At 37.8% G+C, this 19,627-nt stretch overlaps 1 protein-coding gene across 4 annotated transcripts in view; it reads left to right on the plus strand.

The window, feature by feature from the left end:
• The window catches only part of PTPRZ1 (protein tyrosine phosphatase receptor type Z1), a 199,500-nt gene that overhangs the window by 78,083 nt on the left and 101,790 nt on the right, over nucleotides 1–19,627 (plus strand). The window lies entirely within an intron of this gene.

The following is a 19,627-nucleotide window of genomic DNA, read 5'->3' on the forward strand; positions in this document are numbered from 1 at the left end:
AATCCCAATGGTACAGGACTCCTAAACTGTGTAGAATATAATATTTTTTTCTAATAGTTTTCACTGTTTTATAATTTAGTAGTGCTTTCAAAACTTTAAGGTAGTAGAGACGTATTTCTGAATATTTGTTTAGTAAGGATTGCCGATCATTCTTTACTGCAGTTGCTGCTAGTATTTAAGTAACTTATGTACTGTCACTTTCCAGATCAATAATGTTAACTCCACATGAAAAATTATTAAACACATACAAATTACATTTTCAATCACTGGGCTATATTTTGCTATGAATGTAGTCTCTAATCCCAGGAGATATGTTTGAAAATGTTTGTAATTGTCCAAAAAAACAGAGTTGTCTGTCTGTTCTCATTACTCTAATGGAAGAGTTCTTTGAAGATTGTACAGCGGAGGCTGGCATTGTGGCACAGTGGGTTAAGCTTCAGCCTGAGATGCTGGCAATCCTTATGGGCACCAGTTCAAGTCCCAGCTGCTGCACTTCTAATCCAGCTTCCTGCTAATATGCCTTAGAAAGCAGTGGAAGATGGTCTAAGTCCCTTACACCCGCTTGGGTGGGGTTCTAATCTCCTGGCTTTGGGCTGGCACAAGCTCCAGCCATTACAGCCATTTTGGGAGGGAACAGATCTCTCTCTCTTTCTTTCTCTGTCTCTCCCTCTCTCTGTAGCTCTGTCTTTCAAACAGATAACTAAATCTAAAAGAGAGAGAGACAGAAAGAAAGGAAGAAAGGAAGAAAGGAAGAAAGGAAGAAAGGAAGGAAGAAAAAGAAAAAAGAAAGAAAGAAAGAAAGAGAGAAAGAAAGAAAGAAAAGAAAAGAAAAGAAAGGAAGGAAGGAAGGAAGGAAGGCAGGCAGGCTTTCTCTCAGAGGCTAGTCTTATAAAAAAGAAAAAAAATGAAAGGAAGAGAGAGTCTCACAATGGATTGTAGAGCCTAACTTTGTTTTGTAAAATATTCATTTATTCTCAAATTCAGTAGTCTTAATGGAGTGCAAGCAAAAAAGTAAAACTGCCTTTCCTAGAGCTAGAATTCTAATATATAGCACATAGTGAATATCCACAGATAAAGGAAATGGCTCATGGTGACTTAAATTCTACTGCATAAGGATGCTATCTCATTCATGAATGTTAAGTACAGTCATTGTAGATTATCATTTTCTGGAGATGTAACAAAGTTATGGGGATTAAAGCCATTGCCACAAGTATATATAAATAACTACAGCATTTTTAAAGCCAAGCCATTGTCTCATTTTAAGTAAACTGCATTTATTGGTACATTTTTAAAGTTGAAAGTTTTGCAAATTCTTCTTTAAAATGTTTCTTTTGACTCAGTTTTCTCTCTTGGTTTAGGAATACTCATGGTATATGTCCAAGTTACATGAAAAGCCCTAATTAAGCTGTGCCTAGCACTATGGGAAAATTCCTGAGAAACTACTGAATGCATCCTAGTTTCCTTGCTATTTATAACCATCCATGTCTACTCCTTTACATTCTAAACCTCCTCTCATCCACTTACTATGGGCAGTGTGCAAAGGGTAACATCTGAATGCATATTCAGTACAATCTAGGGATATCTTTCTCCATTGTCATTCAAAGGATATTCATCACTATTTAAATATAGTCTCTTTCCAGCATTCTGGGAAAAATGTTAGACTTGGTGATAAGATAATTTTATCAAGTTTGTAAGAAGTACCTTGCCATTTTGGTCAAGTTATTGCCATTAAACACTGTCAGGTACTTCCACAATAAAATGCAGAGGCACCATCCCCCGATTTTGACATTTCCTTTGCTCATGAAAAGTTCTGCACCTCACTTACTGTCTGTAGATGTCATTCAGGACCCTTAATCACTAAAGACAGAAAAGCCTGAGAAACACTCAAGGACTAATCTATTATGAAAGGAAAGCGTTCGTTGAGTGCTCCTGAAGTTGAAATAAGAATTTTCCTTCTAACCAGAGAAATGGGGGGAAGGACCTAATGATTATCTACCAAGACCTAAAGAACTGTCTGTGTAAGCCACCATTTGACCAGGTGGAGAATCTTAACACATTCCTAGATATTCCTGTATGAGAAACTGTTCTGATCCCTAAACTGTACCTTAATGAATATGGTAAAAGAAAATACTAGTCATGGGGCCAGCACTGTGGCTCACTTGGTTAATCCTCCGCCTGCGGCACCGGCATCCTACGTGGGCGCCGGGTTCTAGTCCCCGTTGCTCCACTTCCAGTCCAGCTCTCTGTTGTGGCCCAGGAGGGCAGTGGAGGATGGCCCAGGTGCTTGGGCCCCTGCACCCACATGGGAGACCAGGAAAAAGCACCTTACTCCTGGCTTCAGAAAGGTGCAGCGCTGGCCGTAGCAGCCATTTGGGGAGTGAACCAATGGAAGGAAGACCTTTCTCTCTGTCTCTCTCTCTCTCTCTCACTGTCTTTAACTCTACCTGTCAAATAAATAAATAAAAAAAAAGAAAATACAAGTCAAAGCCTTCCTTATGAGAGCCTGGAGAATGCAGACACTGTTTATCTCCCTTACACTAAGGCTACTTACATTAACCATTTCACTTATTGGAAAAAAGACAATTGATAGTAGGTTAGAAAAAGTTCCGTAGAGCTCCAACAAAAAATGGTAGTAATGGATTGTATCCTGTTGAATTAAGTGGGAGATCGGAGTTCCTAGCAATACAAATAAAGAATTTTTAACAAATGAGTTTGATGAGGAATGAAAAATTGACATTATCTCACAGTATCTCCCTACAAAACACTTTCCAATCATGAAATGAAAGAAAATACCAGGACAGTGGAAAAGCCTGGTGGAAACCACTTTCATTAAGTGATCCATGTGAACACTGGCAATAATGGCATGCTTAGAAATCTTGTGCCACTGAATAAGACATTGAGATGTAAAAAGCATCATTTTGTGATATTCCTAATTAAATGAGTAATATGAATCTAATGAGGTAACATCAGACAAGTTCAAATTGAGTAACATTCAGTTTAATAACTATAGTCTTAAAAGTATCCTGATTATGAAAGTCAAGAAAAGTGGAGGAACTACTTCAGTTTGAAAGAGACTAAAGAGACATTACAACTGAAGGCAATGTGTGTTACTAAATGGAATCTTATTACCATACAGGGCATTACTGGGGCATGTGAGCAATATCTGAACCTGACATAAGAACTTAATGATAATATGTGTTAATGTTAATTTCCCTGTTTAGAGGATTTATTGTGATCATATACGAAAATATCTTTGTATTTAAGTAGCACAGTATAAAATATTCAATATCAAAGGAATGTTGGTACCGTCCTCTCAAATGATTGAAGAAAAAAAATTTTTTTCTGAATTTAAAATTATTTCAAAGGAAAAGATACACAACAACCAGTTAATAGGACTTACCTTTCAAAAGAGGGGTAGAAGATGAGGAAGGTTAAAATGTAGTCCTTTAATACTTTGCTCCATAGTTCCTATGTGTTACTTTGGTACATTGACAATTAATGCAAATTTTAATTACTTAATAAAAATAAATGACTAGAAAATATCACAGAGATCACAAATATATATCTACTAAAGCAGAAATTTGATTGCACTGGTTTCAACTTTAGAATTACCCTCTAGTTTTATCTCAAAGCAGAGGTAGTTCAATTAGCAGTTCTTTATCCAATGTAATGATTTTTCCATAGAAATTATTTGAATTAGGGGGCCGGCGCTGTGGCGTAATGGGTTAAGCCAACACCACCAGTGCCGGCATCCCATATGGGCGCTGGTTCAAGTCCCGGCTGCTTCAGTTCTGACCCAGCTCTCTGCTATAGCCTGGGGAAGCAGTACAAGATGGCCCCAGTCCTTGGGCCCCTGCACCCACATGGGAGACCCAGGGGAAGCTCCTGGCTCCTGGCTTCAGATCTGTGCAGCTCCAGCTGTTGCAGCCAATTGGAGAGTAACCCAGAGGATGGAGGACCTCTCTCTCTTTCTCTCTGCCTCCCCTTCTCTTTCTATGTAACTCTGACTTTCAAATAAATAAATAAATAAATCTTTTTAAAAAACGAAATTATTTGAATTAGAAAACAAGAGCCCACCTGTGGTTCTAACGTAAGTGCAAGCATGATGTTGCAGTGAAAATTTCACAATTTCTTAAGATTTGTTACTTATCAGAATTTTGTTTGTAAGAGGAAATCCAGGCTGTTAAATATACCTGTTGAGGTAATAATGATCACCTTGCGTTCTAAATGCCTACTGAAATCTCCCGATGACAGACAGAGATACACGAAATGCAGTTTCATGCTCCATTGAGCTGAATTCCCTATTGCTCTTCTGAGAACTGGCTAGAGAACCTTCATGTATTTGTGTGCTTTATTGACTTTTCCCTTACATCTGTGAAAGGCATTTTGCTCTATGTCCTAGTTGTTATTAAAATGCAAATTCATTGATCTGTTTGCTTCAGAGAACATTCATGAGAGCAAAGAGAAATGATCAATGCTAATAAGTGCAATACCAATTTTAGTTACAGGCAGTGCTGCTCAGTTTATTAAGTACCAGTCTCTATAGTCTGGAAGTATAACCATTGACAGAATAGGTAAGATGATTGTACTAACTGAGCTTACATTCTATTAGGAAGAGAAAGAAAAGCAAATAAGCAAACAAGATGAATGATGAGTATAGGCATATTGAAAGGAATAAACGCATGATGTAATGGGCACTGTCACAGACTTAGAGAGGGCTTCTCCAGGAGGCGGAAGGCATTGCAGCTAAGATGGGAAGAGGAAACAGGAGCCAGCTGGTGAGGGGGAGGGGGTGAATATTTCATACAAGGGTGTGGTAAATGTAAAGGCACTGAGGGGAAAAAAAAATCAGTGGTGTGCTTGAAGATGAGGAAGAGTGGAAAGGAAGAGTAGAGGAACCATTCTGTGTCAAGCACTGTGTTAATGGCTTTCCCTGTTGCAGCTTAGGGAAGCCTTGCAGTGATGCTGTGATACTGGTCCTAATGTTGGACCTTTGTATTTAGATAACAATTCCAAAGAATCAAGAGTTAAAGAGACTAACCCAAGACTATTCAAAGTTGTGGAGCCAGTTTTCAACCAGTCTGATTTTCAGAATCCAGGTTTTCAAGATATACCATGCCTGTTCCCAAATAAATCATCATATGAATATATTCTGCTTTGTTATTAATAGGATGAAGTTATAGGCATCTATGATAGCCTAGAAAACTCATCTATATTTCTGTACTTCATTCCATGAAGAATGTTGTGCCTAGGCTAGTTATCAGACTTTCAAAAATATACAAAAATTGGAATGTACTTGGACAAAGTCCCCCTAATTGGTAGAATTTTGATATGTGAGAATAGCTGTGATTCTATCATGAAAAATGAGTCTAGAGACGTTCTTGTGTCAGTGTTCATATACATACCAGGCCATCACATGGAAAAATAAGTAAGCATTTCGTATGGCACCAAGAAAATACAGTTTAGGAACACAAGAAAAAAACTCTCAAAACTTACTCTGAAAGAGAAAATAACTTCCCAACTCTGGAAAATTAAAAATTGGAGTAGCATACATTGAGGTAGATAAAGAGATTCAAACATCAAAGGTATTTAAGTCTTGGCAGAAAAAAAATCTGTCATCAAGCGTGTTGTGTAGAGGATTGAAGCAATGATGAGTAATTCAACTAAATTTTTTTTTCCCAGTCTTGAGATTCTATAATGGATAAGCTATGATCAGAAGCCAGGAAAATCATAATTGAACACATTTTATTTAGCAGAACATGGAATACAACCTGATGCCAGACAAAGATGAAGAAGGATGTAAAAACCCAGACAGGATCTTGCTTGCACATTTCTTCTCCAAAGGGTTGGCAATCTGGCTTAGAAAGGAGGAGTCCTGCCCTGTCTCAATGAACATGTGCTTTCCATACTCAGCATCTTCTCCTTTTCAAAACAAATGTTGGCACTCCAGGGAATTGATTACATATATTATCTGCAACTCTCATTACATTGATTATTACATTACTGGAAACTCTCATTACATTGATCTGTTTACCCATAGATCTTCCATCTAGATCCTAGGACTCATTGAAGGGAAATTCATATTTCCCTTCAGTATTTTCATATCTAAAAATGTTACCAAATAGTAACTATAATAATTAGCAGACCCTAGGTACAGGAAATAGTATCAGAAAGTCAAAGTTGGGTTTTGAAATATGACATATTTTTGACCAGCGTTCATTTTCTGATTACCCATCAAAGTCCTAGACTGTACCCCATGAACATGGTATCAGAAGACTAATTTATAAAACACAGTTTTGATTTAGAAGTTCATGCAATCCAAATTATTCAATACAATGATAAGAATTAAGATTAAATTAGATTTAAGTCTGAAAGATTTCTTCCTTTTTGTTTCTTAGAGTCCTACAAAATGAAATCACAGTGAATCTGTTGAAAATAAATGCTTTATGCTGTCAGCTTATCAATTGTTATAAGATGTGGTCTAGGGTCAACTTCTTTGAACTGCCAGAATTTTAGTGAGACCTTTTAAACAAAGGATAGCAGTGTTTTCTTGCAGTTGAGTTAGTCTCATTGCTACTTACCATTGAAGATAAAATATTTTTGTTTGCAGTATTTTTTGGTGTTACTAGTATAACTTTAACAAAATTTTATTTTAAGCAGTGAAAAAGGATAATTTATTTGAAAATTTTTTCTGATAGGATTCTGTCTTAAGCATCTTTGCAAGTGTGGCACTTATAATTGGGTAGTAGCATATGTGATAACATAGGTATTGCGTTAACCAAAGCCAGAGCAAACAGAAACTTGTTCAAATGCAAGTGCATTACTGACTCTCACCTTTTTTTTTTTTTAAGTTCAACTATTCCTTAGTATTAATTAGTCAAAAACATCTAAAATAGGTTTTATCGGGGCTTCCCAAACTTTAAAATATCTAATTTATGTTATATCTAATTATGTTGTCTTCAAAGTCAACTTTGCTGTCTCCTCAAATTCCACTGCCTATGGAAGTCCTATATCCCCCTTAGGATTTCTGCAATTTCTCAGGGAGCTTTGTTTCTCAGTTCCTGCTTCGCTTCCCTTGTCTCAGCTTCCTGACACATCATTTCTGTGCAATTATGCAGAGACAGACTGCTCTTCCAAAAAGAGACTCTACTGAAATCTATTGTTACTGAATAAAGGGCTATGGAATCTTCAACTGACTGAGTAAAGTAGACATCAGTGAAGATACATTTGAATCTATGCAGCTGTACCTTTATTTTTAGCACAATAATTACTTGCACTATCAATATTTTATTTAGATTTAATTTTGTTATTTGAGAGGCAGATACAGAGAAAGTGAAATCTACAGTTTACCTAGTCACTCCCCCAAATGCCCACAACAGCTGGAGCATGCTTTTTCCATAAACATTCCTGTACATTTGTATGGGAATAAAAACATCACATTGTGTTATTATAAATATGTGCAATTATGTGTTAATTAAAACACTGTAAAAGTAGATGACAATATAAAAGTAAAAATAGTTAACTTATATAGCAATTTTAACATTTTATGTTTATTTGGGATTGATAGTCCCTTAGAAATGAATTGCAGTGTTTTAGTTTAAAGCACTTCTCTCCTTTAGCCTTTTAATGTATATATTTAAAGAGTAGGGATACATGTTAGTTTAATGGACTACTGAAATACCTTTGTTTGCAAAGTAAATTAATTATTAGTTTGTTTTATCTGATTTACAGTCATGTACCATAATTACCTCTATTTAAACATCATCATTAAAAATAAAATTAGAAAACAATGAAAGAATCAGTGTTCAGGTTTCTGCTCAACCTAAAGGAGGTTTCTAACTATGATTAGTTAGTAAAAATAAATGGAGATTCAGGAAACAGAAAGACTAGAGACATAGAAATAGACCATAACTCAGGCAGTCAATTTCACAGTTTTAAAATCTAAGCTATAAATTTGCTATCTTTAAACAGAAATTTGGTTTATCAATAAACAAAATTTGACTTTTTATTTTTGCATTTCAGATCTTTAATTTGGGTAATAATTTCATTATCTTTCATATTTCACAGGTCTTATTAGTTTTCATTGGACTGCTTATCACAAGTAGCTCATGAAGATATAAATTTTAGGTGTCATTACTTCCTTGAAATGATATACAAATAAAGTCTGCCTGTAGATCTTTCACCTAGATTGGGTGGCCCATACTAAAATAGCCAGAATGGTAAAAGTTAGATTTATAGAAAAGGCAAATAGGTCTTTAGTTCTTCACTGAATTTTCTTTTCAATTCTAATGTTTTCTGTTACTGCTTTGAGAAATATTTCTGGCTGTATCCTGTTTTCAGAAAAATTCAAAGTGTCCCTGGTGTCACATGATATTTAATATTATTTCAGCAACATAATTGTTTAAAAGGGTTCATGACCATTAAGTTACTTTTTAAATTTTTAAATTTAATTTATCTGAGACAGGGGAGAGACAGAAAGAGAAAGAGAGATCCCATCTGCTGGTTTGTTCCCAAACGCCAGGGTGCTGGGAACTCATTCTAGGTCTCTTATGTGGATGGCAGAGTCCCAAGTACTTGAGCCATGGCTGCTGCTTCCCAAAGTGTGCATTAGCAGGAAGCTGGAACTGGGAGCAGTACCAGGAGTCAAACCCAAGCATTTCAATATTCAGACATCCCAAACAACCCCTTGACCACTGCCAAACACCCACCCACATTTGTTATTCTTTTTTTAATTTTCAAAGATTTGTTTATTTATTTGAAAGGCAGAAACACAGAGAGAAGGGAGGAAAGAGAGAAAGAGAGAGAGAGAGAGAGAGGAGAGAGAAGGAGAAAGAGATTTTTTTTTTTACCCCTGAATCACTCTCCAAATGGCTAAAAAGCCCAGGGCTGGGCAAAGCCAAAGCAAGGAGCCAGGAGCTTCTTCTAGGTCTCCCATGTGGGCCTAAGGACTTGGACCATCTTCTGCTGCTTTTCCAGGTGCATTAGCAGGGTGCTGGATCAGAAGTGGAGGAGCCAGGACTTGAATCAGCATCCATATGGAATGCTGGCACTGCAGGCAGCAGTTTAACTTTCCATGTCACAGCAATGGCCCCTATATTATATTATGTCAATCTTTATTGCCATTTTGCAAAAGAGAAATTAAGGGTAAGCCTGGTTTTTCTCATAATCAGACTCATCAGGCTAAAATGCTGTACCATTATTTATTTATTTGAAAGATGCAGCAACAGTAAAGAGAGGGAGTGACAGAGAGTTATCTTCCATCCACTGGTTCACTCTCCCAAAAGGCCACAACAGCCAGAATAAAGCAGCCAGCACAAAGCCAGAAGCCAGGAGATAGGAACTCCATCCTGACCTCCCACATGGAAGACAGGAGTCCAAGTACTTGAGCCATCTTATGCTGCCTTCTCAACCACATTAGCAGGAAGCTGGATTGGAACCAGAGCAGCCACATGGACCTAGCTCTCCAATATAGGATGCTGGCATCTCAAGAGATGGCTTAACCTGCCAGGCCACAATCCAGGCCTCTGTTACTTCATTTTAGAAGCCCCTAAAACTTGGCTGTCTACTGGGAGAGGGCTGGAAATCAACAGGGCCACTTCAGCCATCTACAGCACAGAATTGATACAAGGAAGTAGAAATGTTTGCTCAAGTGAATGGTTTTTGGAAGTGATAGATACAGGATTGAACTGATGTTAACTCAGTTCCCAGATTTCTCTTCCCATGTGGTGTGAACTTGCTCTAAAGCAGAAGTACTAGAATACAGTTCCCTCCTCTTAATGTAGCTGAATCCTTATGAATCCATGTTTTCATGATTTTCTTGTGTGTCTTTTTGCAATCAAGCTAATAATCCTCCATTTATGCCTTGTACCTTCTCTCATTGAAGAACTTGATCATTGACCTCTCATAACCCCAAATTCTTTCTTAGAATAACTCTTTCTTCCTAATATACACAAAGTCTGTCTTAAAATCTTTCCATTCCTCATCCTTCCATCTGTCTCTGGTTGCCAAGTTACCTCTCTTATTTCCTGCACAACAAGCATTTAAAACATACTTTAATTCTTATCGTCTCAATTCACTCTGCAGTCTGAATTCCAAGTCCAGCATTACACTAAATCATCTGTTCTAGGAGTATTGGATTTGCAGATAGGAGATAACAAAATCCAGTCGCAGTAGACATGACTATACTGACTCTCCCCCTATGTGTGCCACCCACTCTGTGATAATCCTTCATTTTGAAATCATCTTTCTATGACTGTCATAGATTTTCAGTTCCCTCTCAGGCCACACATTCTTCCCTCCCTCAGTCTTCACTAAATGCTAATGTTCCCCCATGTCTTATCATTGACCCTTTTCTTGCTTACCAACTTTAATTGAAATATTTCATCCACATCTGTGTTCTAAAATATTACCTGCAGGCTGATATGCCCCAGTCTCTCCACTGATCTCCGATATTTTTCATTGCATAATGAATTTCCATGGTAGTCTCAAAGTCAGTAGTTCCAAAACCAGATTCAACATCTTTCTGTCCACACTTCCTTCCACATGACTAGTCTGTGGTATGCCCAGCTGTATGCCCAGGAGTCGAGATTTGTTATGTCATCCTATGTCCTTCTCCCTTCCTTACTTCCAAGTAAGAATCTACTCAAGTGTTCCTAAACTTCCAAATGACATACTAAAGTTAGTCCTCAAGTTTATGAGGGATCCTTTTACTATGTTTCCAGCCCCATAATTTTTTGCATTAACTAAAGTTTTACTTATTTTTCTATAAGATTCATTTCATTTTCTGATTAAATTAATGGATTAGTTATGACCCAATGTGAAGATAATCAAATTTTTGGAAAAATGACCGATGTATTTCCACTGCCAGTTGTAAAGTTCAGATGATTAATCTTTAGAGTAAGAGTGTTTTACTACGGCAGTGTCCTTAGATCTTTTCTCATCTTATACTTTTAGTTATCCCTTGTAGTCTACAAAATTCCTTCAGTTTTTTGAAATACAGAACAGTCTTTTTGTATGTTTTATAGTGTTCTGTGTTGGATTTTTCTAGCTTGAAAAAATCCTAGAATTTTCAACAAAACCCTAAAAAATTTCTGGACTATTTCTATCCCTATTCATGCTAAACTTCACATAGTGATTTTCTTAAATGTCATAAGCTAAGAGAATGTTTGTGCTAGAACCTTCTTAAGTAAATTGATAACTACCTTCCTGGACATATAACCCCTGCTACCTGGATACATCAACCCAACCTGCGTGGCAGAAATGTTTCTGCTGTCCCAATGTGAATTTCCCATCAGGACAGGAAATAAAAGAAAGTGCAGTCTCGGTGAAAGAGCTTCTCATTCTGAGATTGTTTGCATTTGATCTGCATTCAGTACAGTTTTCAATGCAGTGATCATCAACATTTGGCAACCATTTTGGTCTTTCTGGCTCCAAAAACCTCTCGTCAAAGCTACAAACAGGCACACTGATCTATGCATGTTAACAGAGCCTTGACCTGGTTTTCAGCTTGGAAGATTATCTCAAACATCCATCTTCCTTTGTTTTGAGTCAGTTTATGTGATGGCATTTACTAGTGAGACATAATCACTTAATGATCACCATTTAATAATTTGAGGCTTTAGTTTCTTATTTTGAGGAAGCCCCCTTCTCCAGCAGCTAACTTCTGCATCTGAAAAATGTCTTCTTAAATAAGTCACCTTTCCATTGGAATTCTGCATTCTATGCTGCATTTCATGGAAAATAATTCTGGTTAATCTCATTTTTTATATTTAAATAAACTTAAATTTGACTCCAAGTCATTTTATGCTTAGAGTTTTATTTCATTTAAATAACTTTTAATTTTGTCATTTTGCTGTATTTGTTAGCACATTTAAAAAACAAAGTGTGCAGTAAAGCTGTGACTTATTCTATATGAAACCATAAGTGGAGTTTGTTCAAGGCAATTAGTAGATGCTACAAACGTAACCATAGTCTTCACTTTGCTATTATACTTATATTTGCCCTTTCATATTTTATATGTGAATATATAGAAACAGACTTTTTTATATCAAAATCTGAACTAAAGAAATTCACTAAATTAAAAACAATATAGGGGCTGGCGCTGTGGCTTAGCAGGTAAATCCACTGTGTGCTGTGCCAGCATCCCATGTGGGTGCCGGTTTGAGTCCTGGCTGCTCCTCTTCCCATCCAACTCTCTGCTATAGCCTGGGAAAATAATGGAAGACGGCCCAAGTGCTTGGGCCCTTGCATCCACTTGAGAGACCCAGAAGAAGCTCCAGGCTCCTGGCTTCAGGTCAATACAGCTCAGGCCATTGCTGCCATTTGGGGAGGAACCAGCAAATGGAAGACCTCTCTCTCTCTCTCTCTCTCTCTCTCTCTCTCTCTTTCTCTGCCTCTCTGTAACTCTGCCTTTCAAATAACTAAATAAGTCTTTTTAAAAAGTATATTTTTCTTATCTTGTTATGTTTAAAGAACTGATTCTAAGTCTGTCGTTCAAATCTTGTAGATAATAGGAAGTTTTGATAACCTTACAAAGAAATAAATATTGGGATTTTATCATATTTGTGTAAATATTTGTTGTGTACACCTTATATAATATTATATTATTTTTGCCATTCATCTAATATTTGAAGGTTAAACCCAACAAGAATTGCAAACAGAGAAAAGAAGAGAAAGTAACAGTGATTTCTTTCTTTGGCTTTCATTTCATTGGCATAATTTGCTCACTTTTCCCTCCAAATATTGAAACTCTTGTGTTAGTATTTTTTTATTCATTCCCTAGTCCATTTCTTTGCATTGGTCACTGATGCAGTATCACTTTGCTATACAATATTTTTTAAAGTATGTTCATCTGTAGAACACTAATTGGTTAACCTGATGCAGTACAAGGACACTGAAGGGAAGGCAACTCTAGATACCTTACTGAAGCACTTAATCATTCGTCGAACAATTGCTTAATCCTTAGGTGCTAGCCTCTAAGAAAGGTGCTGAAATGGCAACATGAACAAGAGATCGATACAGTCTAGTACAAGTACGTACAAGGATGCTGTAAAAATCAAACTGAAGACCAGAAGATGTCTGTGAAAACTTGCAGCCTCTCCCTGACTGGCCATCCCACATTCCTGCCAGCTTAATGCCTCTCACAAGGCAGTGCTGAGCTTCTCACTCCTTCAAAGCCTCAACATCCCTCCCCCCCCAGCCTACACCGTATATTTGCTCGCTGTCTGCCTTTCTATCACCCTCTGCATAATTTCTCAGCATCACTATGCTCTTTGGATTTAACTGGCCTGTCCTCTGCTCTCTTTATTGCTGCACTTCTCTACCACCATGAGTTTGCTCACAATCTTCATGCAACAAGTTTGTGCCCAGTTTCCTTTGTGTATGTCAAAATCCCACTGATTCTTTAATGCCTGCATTAGTGTGCTTTCACTTTCCATGTTTACTTTCTCTCAACTCATGTACTCTTTTAGGCATTTTCGTACTTATTTAACAAACTATAATCTTCTTCTGTAGTGTAATAATAAGCAAGCAACAGAGAAGCATAAACTCATGTACATCCCCTATAGAGCCTAGAGTTGCTTTCCATTCACTTAGAACAGAAAATCTATTGCATACAAATATTGAATGCATTAATTTGGTGCACAAAGACTATTTCACAAACAATTTGTTTCCACTATTTACCAGACTGAGAGTCTGACAATAGCGTGTAGATGATAGACAAGTCAGCAGACAAAATGCACACATTCTGCTAAGTACTCTAATAAATGTAAGCACAAGAAATATACAAAAATATTATGAATTCAGCTGAATCAATGAATGAATAAATATGCGAGTGAGTAATTTAGTTAAGTTCTCTAGAGCTCCTGTTTTATACTCTAAATTCCTCCATTGGATAAATCACCTGATAATCATTTGCTGCAACCAGTCAGTGTCATTTCTTTCTGCACAATTTTAACTGATAACAATGAGGTGGACACAAAATGTTCTATTGAAGCATGTACACATGTTTTCTCAAATTCGTCACCCTGGGCATTAACCACTGTGGCCTCTGGTTGCAACACTAAAACTATGAATTTGGGAATTTCAAAATAATATTTAAGAATAAGATTAGTTAATGTGTTTAATGCTTCTGTTGTCTGTGTTTCAATTCTGTAAACAATTTTAACACTTCTGTCCTTATTTCCCTTGGTTTTCTACTCGTGGAGATTTTAAATCACCTCCCTTGTAGAGTCTTTTGAAGACTTTTTTTAAACTTTTATTTAATAAATATAAATTTCCAAAGTACAACTTTTGGATTATAGCTGCTTTTTCGCCCCATAACCTCCCTCCCACCCACAACCATCCCATCTCCCACTCCCTCTCCCATCCCATTCTTCATCAAGATTCATTTTCAATTATCTTTATATACAGAAGATCTACTTAGTATTTACTAATTAAAGATTTCAACAGTTTGCACCCACACAGACACACAAAGTATAGAGTACTGTTTGAGTACTAGTTTTACCATTAATTCACATAGTACAACACATTAAGGACAGAGATCCTACATGGGGAGTAAGTGCGTAGTGACTTCTGTTGTTGATTTAACAATTGACACTCTTATCTATGATGTCAGTAATCACTTGAAGACTTTTTTATGACTTAAATTCTTATTTTTATAGGACATTTTCTCTTTGTTGGTCTTACCATGGGAAAAGAATCCCTTTTCCTTATTCTGATCTCTTTTCTTTTGTCTTTTAATCATAAAAATTAAGAAGTTATCTGGATCCACACTCAGTGTAATCCCATGGACTTCATATGTAATCCAGTTACTCAAGATTATTGTGCTGTAAGATTTCAACCCAGAGTTCAGTCTTGAGGCCTTTCTTGATACCTTTCAGCCGTTCAGAAAGAACTACTGAACTAAATTGTCCAATGAGATCTGTAGTTGAGTTTAGAAATGTTTCTCTTATTGGCCAATTCATTTTCTTTTTTTTTTTAAGATTTTTATTTATTTATTTGACAAAGTTACAGAAAGTGAGAGAGAGAGAGAGAGAGAGAGAGAGAGAGAGAAGTGGCCAATTCATTTTCTTTGTTTTTTTTTTTTTTCTTTGTGATTTCATATTTCATCCCTAAGCTCAAGTCACAAAACAAGGCATCACTATTTTTTTGTTTGATTCTGGTATTCAACAAAAGTTTATTGAACACCTTTTATTTATTTATTTTTTAAATTTATTTATTTTTTTGACAGGCAGAGTGGCCAGTGAGAGAGAGAGACAGAGAGAAAGATCTTCCTTTTTGCCGTTGGTTCACCCTCCAATAGCCGCCATGGCTGGCGCGCTGCGGCCGGCGCACCGCGCTGATCCGAAGGCAGGAGCCAGGTACTTCTCCTGGTCTCCCATGGGGTGCAGGGCCCAAGCACTTGGGCCATCCTCCACTGTACTCCCTGGCCACAGCAGAGAGCTGGCCTGGAAGAGGGGCAACCGGGACAGAATCCGGCGCCCCGACCGGGACTAGAACCTGGAGTGCCGGCGCCGCAAGGCGGAGGATTAGCCTAGTGAGCCAGGGCACCGGCCTGAACACCTTTCAGAAACCAGTCTTTTTTTTCTAGGCACTGGGATGTGGAGACACTAAAATAGACTTCATTAATATGCTAAGCAAAGAACATAAAATAAGGAGAGCCACTGAGAGAGACTAGTGGAGGAAACATATTTTATACAGGGTGCTCAAAGAAAGACTATTTGGAGAGATGTATTTGAGCAAAGATCTCACTGAAGTAGGAAAAGGAGCTTTTTGAACTTTGCCAACCTCAGGAGAAGCACTCCAGGAAGATCTGGCAGCAGGTGCCAAGCCTCCACATGCTGCAGGAATGGAATGGAAGCCAGGGTGGCTATAGCAGGGCTCAACACAGAGTGCTAGCAAATGATAGAAGAGGGGGTGTGAGAGTGGTGACATCGTACAGTGTCTGTCAGCTGTGTTGAGGACATACATTTATTTTTAATAAGATGGAAAATTATTATAGGGATTCGAGCTAACCAGTATCTTAAAAGATTAATGTAGTTACTGAGTTATAAGTTTTCTTTTGCTGTGTAACAAATTAACAAAGTTAGTGGCTTATAGCAACACATTTGCTATCTCATAGCTTCTGTGTTACATAAGTTGGAGAGAAGGGACTGTTTAGCTTGCTTCTCTGATCAGGCGCAGGGTCTCACATATCAAAATGTCTCATTCAAAGCCTGGAGTCTTGTAACCTATTTTGGATTCTTGACATAATTCACCTCCTGGAGGCTGGAGAACTGAGGTCCTGGGGTTTCTGTTTGTTCTGGTTGTAACTTTGGGGACACTCATAGCTCCTAGTACTGGTTATTAGTTCCTAACTATGAACCCCTTCTCACTCAAAACCTGGTCTTCAAAGCCAGCAGGGGTGTCTCTCAAACTTTGGATCTCTCTGCAGTTTGCCAAGATAGATCTTCTTAAAACATAACAGATTCACAGCAAGGACTTTGTTATCTCCTGGGCCATTAAATGTAACTTACTCAAAGAATGACTTTCCTTTCACATTTATAGGTACTGTCCAACCTTCAGCAGAAGGTGGAAGTTAGCAACCACTTTGGGATTCTACTTATGTAGAGCAGAATTGTGGAAGGGGCAAGAGGCAGAACTGGAGACCAGTTAGAAAGCACTGGAGATATCTAAAAGAGGGCTTTTCAAAATTAAATACGTATATGAGTCTCCTGGGATTGTGTTAAGATATAGACTCTGACTTCATAAGGCTACAGTGGAGGACTGACTCACCTGTGTCCCCAGGGATGGCAATGCTGCTTGTGGTAGCAAGGTGTGGGCAAACAACAGTGGTGGCTTGGGTTACACTGGAAATTGCAGAGTTGAAAAATTATCTGATAAGAAATATCTTTCAAAGACAGATCCGAAGGGGTCATCTGGATGCCATCTAAGGTTAGGGGGTGGCAAAGACTGTAGGAGGATCCTGTTTCAGGATAGAAATCAGGAATTAGTTTTGTGTATGCTAAGTCTAAGATAATGTTTAGAAACCAGGTGGAGAGGATCACCAAGTGAGATGGCAAATAGGTTTGTATATCAGAGACTTACTTCTTTGTTTGCACAAAGTAATGTGAATATGCTTAATACTACTGAAATGCTCAGTATAGATATCCAATATTAGGTCATGCATTTTATCACATTAAAAATGTATGCTTTTCACAGACTTTTTTTATTAAATTTATCTTTTTCATGTGTAGTGAACGAATTTCATGTATTTCATGTATACAGACTTAGGAGCATAGTGATACTTCCCACCCCACCCTTCCTCCTGCTCAGATTTCCACCTTCCTTCACCCTGCCTTTATTAATCTTTCTTTCAATTTTTGCAATAACATACTTTCAGTTTATTTTATAATCATAAGTTTAACTCTCCATAAGCAAAGAATTCAACAAACAGTAAGAAGAAAAAAGCACTGTTCCTCAACAGTAGAGACAAGGGCTATAAATAATAATCAATCCTCAATGTTGCTGATATACATTACATTTTTGTACTCTTAGTTTTCCCTGATCTGTGCTAATGGAAACTTAACATTTAAAGTGTCTGTGCACACCTATGTAACTCTTCCTAAGTGTGCGTGGAATTCACTGTGCTGTATTTAAAATGTAAACAGTCAAATGGCCTTATTGATCATAGCACAGTTGATCTCTCTCCTTCCCTTGCACTGACGTTAGTAAAATAAGCAATGTTTTCTTGTCCCCATGCCAAAGTTCCTTACAAGTAAAATCAGCATAGCATTACTCAGATCATTAAAGCTATTCCTAGAAAGCAAAATACACATTATTGTGCATATTTAAACCTCTTTTTACTCAAATATTCTCTAGGAACAAAGCTAGACTTTGAAATAAATTTTCAGCAGGCATTGAGTCTGTTAGAGACTCACTGTGACATGTGTTACTTACCTTTCCTTGACCATTTAGGCAGTTTCATGATATGACTAATGATTCTTTCTTTTCTGGGGTAAATTGCACAGTTAGCCTTCTTACATTATGAGAGATGCTCATTAGATTGAGCTTGCATAGAAGTTAGTGCTCATTGACACCTTTATTATAAAAAAAAAATATAGACTAGGGTAGTACTGAAAATATGTTTACCAAGAATTTCCCTACACCTCAATCATGTAAAACTTTGGCCTCACCCACACAAATATTCAAAAGCAAGATGACCACTGTGCTGCCACTCTGCTCTCTCTTGTGGTGACTATAGAAATGCTGAAGTCTAACGCAAGAAAAGTTTAAGACTTACACTCTCACCATTTCAAGTACATGGACCCCCCAAAAGGTTCATGGAAAAATAGGTCCTTTGAAAGTATTTTCTGTGAATTTCAAAAAAGTTTTGCACCAAAATAAGTTTGTCTTTTAATTCAATTTTCCAAGAACTTTTAAAAGTACCCCTGAATTTATTTATATAAGTTGGAGGGGAAGGAGAGAGCGAGAGAGCAAGAGCAAGAGCGAGAGAGAGAGAGAGAGACTGAGATACAGAGAGACAAAATGCTATCACATGCAGATTCACTCCCAAATGCTCACAGTGGTTGAAGTACTGCCAAACCAAAGCCAGAATCTGGAAATTCAGTTCAGGTCTTGCATGTGGGTGGTAGCAAAAACCCAATTACTTGAACCATCACCAATGCCTCCTAGGGTCTTCGTCCTCAGGAAGACAGAGTCAGGAATTGAACCCAAGTACTCTGATGTGGGACACAGATCCCTTAACCACTAGCCCACTCCACCCTAGTATTTTAATGGAACTTCAATAGAACGTACATGCTGCTAGCACTACTTGGGTACTAAGATAACATCAAGTGAATACGGTTATGGGAGATGGTTTATGTTTCAGGTAGGGGTGAAATAAAGGCAACTTAGGGCAGTTTTCATTTAGAGGATTGTTCATTCTGTGGGTGAAAATTCACTGCACTGTAAGCAGAAAGACCTATTTTTGGGGGGCTGATGCTGTGGCACAGTGGGCTAAGCCTTCACCTTTGACACTGGCATCCTATATGGGTGCCAGTTCATGTCCTGGCTGCTCCTCTTCTGATCCAGCTCTCTGCTATGGCATGAGAAAGCAGTACAGGATGGCCCAAGTGCTTGGGCCTCTGCCTCGACATGGGAGACCAGGAAGAAGCTCCTGGCTCCTGGCTTCCCAGCAGCCCAGCTCTGGCTGTTGGCGGCCATCTGGTGAGTGAGTCAGCTAAAGAAGACCTCTCTCTCTGTCTCTCCTTCTCTTTCTCTGTAACTCTACCTCTGAAATAAATAAATAAAATCTTAAAAGAAAAAAGACCTGTTTTGTTTTTCTTTTGTTAAGCATAAAACTTGGTACATTTTATAACCAGAAAAAAAAGGGAGGAGAAATATTTCAAGGATAGCCTCATAAAAATATTTTTTAATTAAAAAACCCACCCCAATCAGAAAATTAAACCAGATAATTCAATGGCAGGGATGGCAGTAGATCTGAAGGGGAGTACCTATGGAGATTGCTAAGGAAGTTAGAACCAGACTCCTTTCATCTGGACTTCTTTCAATCTGGAACTCTGGAAGGAAGAAGTGGGGGAGGGAGCGAGGGATGGGGAGGGAGGGAGGAAGGGGTTATCTTATGCTT

The sequence above is a fragment of the Oryctolagus cuniculus genome, chromosome 3 (genome assembly GCF_964237555.1).
Source record: "Oryctolagus cuniculus chromosome 3, mOryCun1.1, whole genome shotgun sequence".
In the NCBI taxonomy this organism is placed as follows: domain Eukaryota; kingdom Metazoa; phylum Chordata; class Mammalia; order Lagomorpha; family Leporidae; genus Oryctolagus; species Oryctolagus cuniculus.